The following is a 12083-nucleotide window of genomic DNA, read 5'->3' as shown; positions in this document are numbered from 1 at the left end:
AACATAGTATGTCAACTATACCTCAATTTAAAAGGGAAAGCAAATATACTGGTGTATTCACAGCCAGAATTTTGTCTAAAGTAATCATCTTGGATTTATTCCCATAGAATCTTTATTTCCCAGGGCAGTTTCAAGCTCCCGTAGGAATTAATTGTATTCAGAGCACATACTTTAACTTATCTTCACTGTTGGTGACTTACCTTTTGAGAGTGAGTGTGAATTCTGGCAACAACTGAAGGTAGTTCATAGCCACATTTGGTGAATGATAAGTGGAATAGGAGAGATAACACAGTTTTGGTCATTAACAGTTTTAAATTTTAAAGTAATAGAACTTAAGTTCTAATTCTGAAGTCAGTTAGAAAAATAACAGCCCTAACAGGTTTAAGCCTCAAATCACAGCCCCCTCAGTGGTGATTATGTTAAAGTCCAGTGTTGTATTGATTTTAGTACAAAAACCTAAAATATATATATATATATATTTATGATATATATGTTAATATTATATATGATACATATTTGTGTATTTTAAAATTATTTTTAAATATCAAGTTTAGGTCTTTAGTGTGGGCTGAAAGTATTTTTTTCTTAACTTCTTGTTCTTCCTCATTGGAATTCACCTTTTCTCTCTTCTTTCCCCTAATCCATTTAGCATTCCTTGGGTCATATTAGCTGTGGTGTTTAAAATGTCCTCTGAGTAGAGACAAGCACTGCTAACAATAGGCCAACTCTGAGAAGCAATATATGGCAGGAGATGTGGTTAGTACCTCACCAAACTTTGACTCTTCTTTTATCACGTTATCTAAGCCCTGACTGGATCTGGCTGGGATGGGACTCAGGCTTTGGTTGGATAGATTCTGTGCCATTAAATTTTTTAAAAAGATACATTCATTTATTTTACTGAGAGAGAGAGAGGGAGAGAGAAAAAGAGAGAGAGAGAGAGAGAGAGAAGCACAGGAGCAGACGGAGAGAGAGTCTTAAGCAGATTGCATGCTGAGTGTTATGTCTGAGGAGGGGCTCGATCTTATGACTCTGATATCATGACCTAAGCCAAGACCGAGAGTCGGTCACTTAACTGACTACACCACCCAGGCACCCCATGTACCATTAAATTTTTGTTGAGAGGATCTGACTTCAATAATGGAGGATGGTAGGAAAAAAAACCAGGGTTGGTGGTATACTCTGTGACTTGTGTTTGAGTTCTGCCAATATTAATAATGCCTCCACTCTGACTACTACTCATGTTGCTGCTATTGTTAATACTACTTCTGTATTTTAGATTTGCACAAAAATATTTATATACTTTGTCTCAATTAGTCTTCACAATAGACCTGTGAGATAGGAGGACATCAATGAACCCATTTCCAGGTAAGTAAACAGAGCACAAACTAAACTGTCAAATATTCAATCAAGAATGATTTTGTTAAGTCACTTTAGGTCTTGGGGCTGGGGGCTCTGAAATTTGCTTATATTATAAATGTTACGCATTGTTGTTTTAACAGGGTACAATAGATCATTATGCATCAGAGTATAGTTCTGCATTTTATGAGTTCCCCAGAAATGGGGGAACATGGTGAAATATTCCCCCATGGTCAGGGTTCTAATATGTGCATCAAGCAAGTCACATAAAATTAAATACTTAAGGAAAAAATAAAGTCATGAAAGTGTTTATTTTGAGCATATTTTAGTCTTACCAATTTTCCCTCCAGACTGGGTACAGCCATTACTCTTATCTGGGAAGTTGCTATGGAAACCAATTTGTACTGTTCTCCTTTTGCCATAGTATTTTTCTCAGGCACGCTCTATCTCTCAAGAATCTTAACAGCAGTGAAACAGACATTAAACCCCAGAGGATTAAAAAATAGGATTTGTATTTCTTCTCTCTACCTTCACCCTCCTCCCTTCAAAGGCATTGCTATTGACAAATTGGTAGCTCACAAATTCCACTAACAATGGTCTATTTTCCACGCAGACGGATGCTGACAGAGGAGCTGCCCTGCTGATGATGGGAGGGCTGTGGCTGCCAGTCTGCACATCTCCTGCTGACTACAGTTCCACCTGCAAGTGGACACAGGTGCTCTGTCCTGGTTTGAAGGATGAGAGACACTCATCGCATATGGAGGAACATAAGAAACACAGAATTATCGTTCATCAGCATCAAAATGATCAAGCAGGTGACAGAAATGGGCATGAGAAAGAGGTTTATTTTACTTTGTATATTTTTATTGGAGTTCAATTTGCCAACATATGGCATAACACCCAGTGCTCATCCCATCAAGTGCCCCCTTCAGTGCCCATCACCCAGCCACCCCATCCTCCCGCCCACCGGTTTATTTTATTTTTAAAGTTCTGAATCCATTGACCAATTAGGCATTGGAGAAATATGGGAAGATTCTGGAAGCACTGTATTTATGGGGTTCTTAATCTTGTAGGTGAATTTTCATTATGGTCTGATGAGAGACTGTCACATCGAGTCTGTCCATCATAGGCTGATGGGGATTCTATACAAGTGCTCTTGTTGCTATTCCTGTCTAAACATTACCTCAAACATTAGTTATCTAAACTGGCCATCATTTGTTTTGCTCACCAAATTGTACATCAGAAATTTAAGGTATTACTGACTTAGAAGTTCTCGGTGGGGATCTTTCATATGGTCGTAGTCAGAGGGTGGCTGGGGCTGCTGTCATCTGAAGGCTTACCTGGGCTGGATGTCCCAAAGAGCCTTTAATGTTCCTCCAGCCACAGCTGTTGATTGAAGACCTACACGTAACTTCTCCAGAATGCTGGTTTCAGGAAAGTTGGATTTCTTGCATGATGGCCACCTTCTACCTTCCATCTTACAAGCAGGTATAAGTTGCGTGGCCTTTAACGATCCAGCCTGAGAAGTCTGAGAGCATCATACTCCATTTGTTGAAGCAATTATAAGCCTGCAAAGACACAAGGATAGAGAGACATAGACCCTAACTCTCTCAGAGATTTTATTAATTTATTTGAGAGAGCACACAAGCAGTGGGAGAGGCAGAGAGAGAGGGAGAAGCACCCCTGGGACCCTGATGCAGAGCGGGGCTTGATCCCAGGGCCCTGAGATCATGAACTGAGCTGAAGTCTGATGCTTAACTAACTGAGCTACCCAGGTGCCCTTACCCTAACACTTGATGTGAATGCTATAAAAGAGTTTGTGGTCATTTATTTTTTTATTTTTTAAAGATTTTATTTTCACAAGAGACAGGCAGAGGGAGAAGCAGACTCCCCTGGAGGAGCCTGATGCGGGACTCATCCCAGGACTCAAGGATCATGTCCTGAGCCCAAGGCAGACACTCAACCACTGAGCCACCAAGGCATCCCAAGTTTGTGGTCATTTAAACAAACCTTTCAAATAAAGGATTTTGGTGTGTTTTTTGTTTGTTTGTGTTTTTTTTTTGGAAAACTGATGAAGACTTCAAGTACCAAACTTTTTAAGGTGAACTCTTTCTTGAGAACTCAGGATCTCCTTTAAGAGCATCCACTCATGTGTGGCAATAAGTCTTATCTCCAGAGCATATTGAATAAAATAAGATTTTAAAAATACCACACTAATTTTTGCTCTGTTTCAAGTGTTTTATATGTTTTACCTCAGTTAATTTCTATAATAATTCAATGGTAGGCATTAGCTGCATTTTAAAGGTAAGGAAACTGAGGCTCTGAGACAAATTGCCCAAAGACACACAGCTAATGAGCTTCAGAAGTGGGTGATGAATTCTACAGTGCTAGATCACAAAACACAGATTTTCTGTGGGAGAATGGGGGTGCCATTTTCAAATTCTTTTTGAAGAAGATAGGGACTCTCTCAGGCCCAGCCCCTTCTTCCTACGCTCCTTTTCTGTCTGAAGATAGCCACTTTCCTCTCTTCAGTGGTGAAGGCATCCCTTCTCCTTTGCTTTGGAATTCTTTTCCCTATAAAACTGGTTAGCAGAGATATCTGTCTCCTTCACTTTCCCTCTACCTTTTACTGCTGCCTCAAAGACGGACTCAGAAACTTTTTTTTTGAGTTTACTGCCAATCATCATAGAAAAGATGGGCAAAAGACAATGGCAGTTTCACTGAGGAAATCACAAGCCTAACATAGTCCACATAGTTTTGGTCTCTGACTTAAAGTTCTTGACCACTTTGTGCCATAACTGATCAGTCTGAGGCTCCCTACCCTTGCTTATCAACAAGGCTATGTTTCTACTCATACTCAGAGACTGGCTTCCAGCCTGTGCCTTCCCAGGCTATTACCAAAAATCCTTGCTGGTGCTGTCTCATGGGACCTTTGGAATAGGTCACTGCTGGCTTTTGTTTTTTTTTTTTTTTAAATTTTTTTAATTTTATTTATTTATGATAGTCACATAGAGAGAGAGAGAGAGGCAGAGACATAGGCAGAGGGAGAAGCAGGCTCCATGCACCGGGAGCCCGACGTGGGATTCGATCCCGGGTCTCCAGGATCGCGCCCTGGGCCAAAGGCAGGTGCCAAACCGCTGCGCCACCCAGGGATCCCGGCTTTTGCTTTCCATTCTAGCCTCCTCATTGTGCGGCTCGGCTTCTGCTATCACCACCAACTTGTTTCAGAGAGGGGGCAGTGGGCAGGGAGAGGCTATTGCTTTCCCTGTTACCACCATTTTCGAAGCAAGGGACAGAACTTTCTCTGGATTCTTCACAGCACAGCCAAGGCAGCCTACTTTTAATAATAATAAGTTAAAGGTTTAGGTAACCTAGAAGGGTCACATACCTCAGTAATAACTGGGAGCTCTTATGAGAGCACTCTCAGAGGGTCCATAAACAGACACTACCTTTCACACCTTCCTTGGCCTGCCTGCTAGCCTGCCTCCCATGTCAGGCGCCAGCTGCCCCATTCAGTGGGAATGTTCTATGGTGTCTGTACCTTAAAGCTCTGGTCCCAACAGCCCTAAGGACCAGAGAGCAGAAGATTTCCCTTTGTTGAGTCTCAGTCTCACTCCAGGGGTTTTCATTTTATCCCCATTGTATTGACTTCTTTCAAGAAAGACTGATGATAGGAATATTTACTTCCTTTAGGGGAAATCTAATTCCAGTCCATGGTGTCCTTTCTGGCTTCTCATCACCTTTTTCTTGGCCTACTTCTAAGGTTTGGAGAGAAGCAGGTTGGGGAATAGAGGTACCCTCATGACTAAGGTTATTGAAAAAAGAATATGCCTCCATGGGGCCATCACTTGCCTCCAGGCTACACAAAGGGAGCTAGGATGTCAGGGGAAAGAAGCAGTCAGCATGTCCCATATGTTGTCTTCATTTTGACTGGGGAAAAGATGAGATGGGGCAGGGGTGAATTCCTCCCCTTACGCCAAATTTGAGAAAATGGATTAGAGAGATTGCTGTAACTCCCTTGGAATTGAGGATACAAAAACAGGCATCTGACTTATACCCTTAAAGCTTACAGTTGAATTCTATAGAGTGAATGTCAAGATGACCTTGGAAACACTCTGCAGTCTGATGGGGCAAGGATGTGTACATATATGCTTCCTGTGGGCCTATTGTGGATTTTTGGAAAGGGATACAGGCACCATTTTTTTTTTTTTTAATAAAGGTTTCTACTCAAGACTCAAGGGGACCATCTGGGGAGGTGAGGTAATCCCCTATAAAAGGAAGAACTATAGAGAGCTGAGGGAATCATCAGAAATGGATGGACAGAAGAATAATCACTCATGGCAGAGGCACTGCAAGTGGGAGGCCCCCAAGCCCCCAGTATGGAACTGGTTCTCTGAATGTCTTTTGAGAGATTTGGCACTTTTGCAATGTGATACATCTGGAAGGCTCAAGGCTCATCACTACTGTGCGAACCATCTGGGACTGGGCTTTCTTCCTTTTCCCTCAAGCCCAGGCCCACACAGGAGTGGCCCAAAATCTTTGGTAATGAGTAAGGAAGGAGGTGATGGGAAAGAATAGCAAACTTCTTAAGAAGTCTCCCCTCTGTACCGGTGGTTTCTAAGTCTGGAGATGGGGGCAAGGCAATTAGGGAGGCAAGAAGTTCTTAACAAAATGAAAAACAGAAAATTGAATATTTCACTAAAGAAAAAGCTTTAAAAATGATACCAAGGTGACCATTTTTAATTCCAAAAAGAATGAAACTAGTAATTTCCTGGGTGTGTCTTAAAAAGCTACAGAATCTCAAATTCAGCAATGTATAAAAAGTTATACACTGCAACCAAGTGAAATTTATTCTAGGTGTGCAAGACTAGCTCAATACTTGAAACTGAACATCAATTATTGTAATCTACTATATCAACAGACTAAAAAGAAAAAATATGATCATAGCAATTGATGCAGAAGTATTTCACAAAATCCACCATGTATTCATCATAAAAACTCATAGCAAACTAGGAGTACAGAGGAACTTTCTCAACTTGATTAAAATCTCAGCTAACATCATATTTAATGGGGAGAAACTGGATGATTTCTCCCTAAAATTGGGAACAAGAAAACAATGTCCCTTCTCACCACTCCTATTCAGCATCATACAGGAAGCCATAGTTGGTGAATTAAGACAAGAGAAAAAAATAAAAGGTATAAAGATTGAGAAGAAGGAAATCAAACCACTCGGCTCATGGTTGGCATGATTGTCCATGTAGGAAATCCCAGAGTCAACAAAATCTCCAGGAACTAGTAAACAATTACATCAAGAGTGAGAAAATACACAGTTAACATACAAAGGTCATTTGGCTTTCCTAATATGTCAGCAATGAACAATTGGAATTTCAAATTAAAAACACAATGCAATTTGCATTCATGTCAAAAAAGGAAATAGGTATAAATCATGACAAAATATATTCAAAACATGCAGAAAACAAAACTCCAATAAAAATCCCCAAAGATCTAAATAAGTATTCTGTGCTTGTGGACTGGAAGATTCATTATTAAGATGCAGATTCTTCCCAAATTTATCTACAGATTCAATACAATTTCAGTCAAAATCCCAGAAAGATATTTTGTGAATATTGACAAACTGATTCTAAGTTTATATGGAAAGGTAAAAGACCCCAAATAGCTGACATAACACTAATGATCAAAATTGAAAGACTGACAGTATTTGACTTCAAGATTCACTATAAAGCTACATTAATCAAGAAAGCATAGTATTAGAGGAAGACTAGACATATAGATCAGTGGAAAAAGAACAGAAAGCCCTGAGGAGACCCATACAAATATAGTCAACTGATGTTTGATAAAGGAGTAAAGGCAGGGGATCCCTGGGTGGCTCAGTGGTTTAGCGCCTGCCTTTGGCCCCAGGGCGTGATCCTGGAGTCCCAGGATTGAGTCCCGCGTCAGGCTCCTGGCATGGAGCCTGCTTCTCCCTCCTCCTGTGTCTCTGCGTCTCTCTCTCTCTCTCTGTCTATCATAAATAATAAATATTGTTAAAAAAATTTAAAAAAAGGAGTAAAGTCAATTCAACAGAGAAAGGAAGGACTTTTTTGAGAAATGATGCTAGAAAAATTAGACAACCATGTGCCCAATAAATAAATAAATAAATCTAGATATATAGACCTTATACCTTTCACAAGAAAATATGAGCGACATTGGGCTTGGTAATAATTTTTTACATATGATATCAAAAGCATGATACATGAAAGAAACAAATGTTAGCTTTTGTTAAAAGGCAACCTTTGTTCTGAGACATTGTTAAGAGAAGGAAGAGGCAAGTCACAAACTGGGAGAGAAGGAAGAGGCAAGTCACAAACTGGGAGAAAATGTTTACAAAATATTTATCTGAGAATGGACTTGTATCCAAAGTATATAAAGAATTCCACTGCTCAACATAATTTTTTATTAGGGAAGTATGGATTAAAACAATGAGATGCCACCACACAACTGTTAGAATTATTAGAATCCAGAAAACCAAAAATACCAAATGCTGATGAGGGTGTAGAACAACAAGAACTCTTATTCATTGCTGGTGGGAATGTAAAATGGTGCATTCACTTTGGAAGGTAGTTTTGCAGCTTCTTACAAAGCTAAACATAGTTTTACTATATGATCTAGCAGTCATGCTCCTAGGTATTTATGCAATTGAGTTGAAAACTGCATGCAAATATTTATGGCATCTTTATTTACAATATCCAAAAACTGAAAGGAACCAAGAGGTCCTTCAGCATTTGAGTGGAGAGGGGTTCCTGGGTGGCTCAGTTGTTAAGTATCTGCCTTCAGCTCAGGTCATGATCCTGGGGTCCTAGGGTCAAGTCCCATGTTGGGTTCCCTGCTCAGTGTGGTGCCTGCTTCTCCCTCTCCCTCTGCCCCTCCACCCTGCACATGCTTTTTCTCACTATCTCTGTCTTTCTCAAATAAATAAATGAAATCTTAAAAAAAAAAAAACAACAACAACAGTTGAATGGAGAAATATACTGTGGAACATTTCTAAAATGCAATATTATTCCATGATAAGAAATGATCTATCAAGTGACAAAAAAATATGGGGAAATCTTAATTGAATATTGATAAGTGAAAGACGCCAGTCTGAAAAGACTACAAACTGTATGATTCCAACTGTTTGAAACATGGGAAAAGGCAAAATGATAGAGATTGTAAAAAGATTCATGATTGCCAGAGGGAAGTGGGGGAAGTGAAGTATAGGGCATTTATGGGAACTGAAATATTCGGTATGATTCTGGAATTTTGGATGTAACATTATGCATATGTCAAAATCCATAAAAATTTATAGCACAAAATGAAGCTTAATGCACATCAGTTAAAAACTAGTTTAGGAAATCAGTGGATTCTAGTAATAAAAGAATATAATTGCATTAGAAATATACAAAACAGTCCAATGAAAGGGATGAAGGAAAAGATATTGACCTAAATAACTCTGGAAATTAATGGAAATCTGTCGATTAAAGACAAAGGAACTGCAAAGAAGAGATATAATGTAGTTGATAAAGTTATTTTCCACAAGGGGGAGTTGTATACTGCTATACAACTATACTGGAATTGAACAATTAAGTAAATGGATGGTGGCTAGTGGGATCAAGATTTCTCACTGTTAGAGTGGAAATTTACAGATAAGCAAGGGCAGGAACTTAGAATGGTCCATGTGGGGTGGTCAAAAGGTATGGACTTCTAGTTATAAAATAAATAAATCCATGATGTGCCTGGGTGGCTCAGTCAGTTGAGTGTCTGACTATTGAATTCAGCTTAGGTCTCTCAGAGTCATGAGATCGAGCGCCATGTAGGGCTCTGTGCTGGACATGGAGCCCACTTAAGATTCTCTCTCCCCTCTCTCTCTGCCTTCTTCCTAAGATAAATACATAAAGAAAGAATTAAAAAACAAATAACTCCTTGGATGTGACATACAGCATGGTGGTTGTAGTTAACAATACTGTATAGTATGTTTGAAAGTTGCTAAGAGAGTAGATCTTAAAAGTTCTCACCACAGGAGAAAAAAAATACAACTATGTATGGTAATAGATGTTTACCAGATTTATTGTGATCAGTTCACAACGTACACAAATATTTAATCATTATGTTGTACACATGAAATTATGATAATGTTAAATGTCCATTATGCCTCAATTTAAAAATTTAAAAGAATAATCCATGTAAGTATAAATAATAGTGAAAGGGAATAGAGGGGAAGGGAGAAGAAATGGGTAGGAAATATCAGAAAGGGAGACGGAGCATGTAAGACTCCTAACTCTGGGAAATGAACTAGGGGTAGTGGAAGGGGAGGGGGGTAGGGGGTGGGAATGGTTGGTGGGCACTGAAGGGGGCACTTGATGGGATGAGCACTGGGTGTTATTCTGTATGTTGGCAAATTGAACACCAATAAAAAATAAATTTATTATTAAAAAAAGAATAATCCATGTAGACTAGAATTGAAGACATCAGTGAGAACTAATGTTTGACTTAATGTAGATATAAGTGGCTACATATAGAAAAGTGTATAGATAGTAGTATGCACACATGTATTTCTTTGCCCACTGAGAAGTTCTAGAAGTAATGACACCACAGTAACTATGAGCAAACCTAGTACCAAGATCTTGGTTTCTCTCTGATTTTTTTTTTTCAGATTTTATGTATTTATTTGAGGGGAGGACGAGAAAGAGAGAGAGCATGAGGGGGGGACAGGGGAAGGGAACAGGAGGAGAGGGAGAAGCAGGCTCCGCACTGAGCAGGGAGCCAAATGCTGAGCTTAATCCCAGGACCCTGAGATCATGATCTGACCTGAAGGCAGACACTTAATTGACTGAGCCACCCAGGTGCCTCCAGATCATGGTTTCTAATATCATTCTCTAATAAGAAGTGCCAGGACTCCTTGGAGAGAGAAATGGCTGATTCTAGGACTGGGACAGTAAATATATAAGACGAACCTGGGCCATCTTGTTCCAGAAAGTAAGGAAATACACAAACAAAAAACAAAACGAAAAGATAACTCACTGGCGGGGTATGTCAAAGGGACATAGAAGTGAACTGAAAAAGTTCCTAATGGCCAAAGCTGGAAAAATTTTTGTAACAAAATAAAGCAATACTGGATTATAACCCAAAGTATGCATATATCTGTGTTTATATCTATATGTCCATGGGCCCAAATTACATTGAATGCATTAATAAATTGGGGGAAGAAATCATTCTCCTATGCAGAATTTCAAGTAAATTATGTAGCTATTCCAGCCTCTAGGAGCATAATTCCCCAATCCTTAAATGTGGGCTATGCATAAATGAGTTCCTTCTACAGAGTACAGTATGGAAAGAGAAAAAAAGAGTAATTTTACAATGCAGAAACCTGACACAAAGCACCTCAGCCAGGTGAGGGTTAACATCAACAGTCATAAATCATGTTGAGAATATATACCCTTGATGTGATGTATTGAAAATGGCACTTTACTTCCTCTCCCGAATCCATAACCTCCCAGTCCTAATCATGAGAAAATATCATATAGGGGATATTGTATGTATCATATAGGGGATATGTCCCATAGGGGACATCCTACAAAATCCCTGATTGTATTTCAAAACTCAGTCGTCAAAAAACAAACAAAAACAAAACAAAACAAAACAAAACAAAAAACCAAAAAAGGAAAATCTGAGAAACTCTAAAGCCCACATTAATAAGGGAGAGTAATCTCCTTATTAAATGTCAATCTATCCATTTAAATGTCAGTGGCATCTAAAAAAATAACCTGAAATGGAAAGAAACATCCAGAATAATGTCTGACCAAACATCTGGGAACCCTGTGGTTCAGTCAAGTGGACACATAAAAATAACCATCCTAACTATCTTCTCACACACATCTTTGTTCTGAGCATCAAATACGATAATGCATGTTGTGGCACTTTGTAAAAGCATGAAGTGCTTAGCTATTGGTTTTGAATGATCATTCAGAATAATAGACAACTACTTAATTTGCAATCCAAAACCTTTTTTCGTTGATGTGTCTTAGGGATTTTAGATATTTCTATTTAATCACCTTTTTGTTGGTTGCTGTCTCATAGTATCTTCCCGTATCTTGTGTGTAAAGAGTAGTCTGATGAACCCATGAATCACAAAGCCTTTGGCCTTCCCTGCCCTATGTGATTGCCAAGATCTCTCCTGTCCATGCAGTTCATGGACTTCGTTCCTAGTCACCCTCAGATTTCCTTTGCTCCCAGTCCATTTCAGATTTATTTCCTGTGGGCCAGTCTCTAATGAGTGCCTTCCTATATTTTAGAAGTCTCCTCATGATTTGAATACCCACATTTGCTCTTTTTAATTTGGCAGATCTATTTTGTCCTTTTCCTATAGATTTTTCAAATCCCTGCAAAGAGGGAAGAATGCAAAAAGGAAGAAAAGGGAACATCTGATCATTTGACCTCCCAGTCATGATGGGGCAGTGAAGCTGGGTGTACTGCCTCCCTTCCCCGCCATACTCTCAGGCTCCCTAGGGATCCCATAACCCTACATCCATAGCAATCCTGCTGAGGTCATGGCTGGATGCACAAATGAGAGAGCTGCTCTGCTTCCAAGTCAGAAGTCTACCCATATCTGGTACCATTACAAAATAATTTCCTTCCCACTGGCTGCTCTGTTTTTCAAGTAGGAAAAAGTTGTCACCCCAAACAACTGACAT

The 12083-nt window shown here is 39.4% G+C and overlaps 1 long non-coding RNA gene across 1 annotated transcript; it reads left to right on the top strand.

The window, feature by feature from the left end:
• The first annotated feature begins 211 nt into the window (after positions 1 to 211).
• On the top strand, positions 212 to 3391 carry LOC112648545 (uncharacterized). The gene is made up of 6 exons (XR_003129120.2): positions 212 to 410; positions 650 to 756; positions 1315 to 1365; positions 1970 to 2171; positions 2737 to 2844; positions 3205 to 3391. It is a non-coding gene; the product is annotated as an uncharacterized LOC112648545 (long non-coding RNA).
• The last annotated feature ends 8692 nt before the right edge of the window (positions 3392 to 12083 follow it).

This window comes from Canis lupus, chromosome 19 (assembly GCF_003254725.2).
Source record: "Canis lupus dingo isolate Sandy chromosome 19, ASM325472v2, whole genome shotgun sequence".
In the NCBI taxonomy this organism is placed as follows: domain Eukaryota; kingdom Metazoa; phylum Chordata; class Mammalia; order Carnivora; family Canidae; genus Canis; species Canis lupus.
Note: the sequence above shows the minus strand (reverse complement) of the source record. Positions and strands in the feature narration are given on the sequence as shown.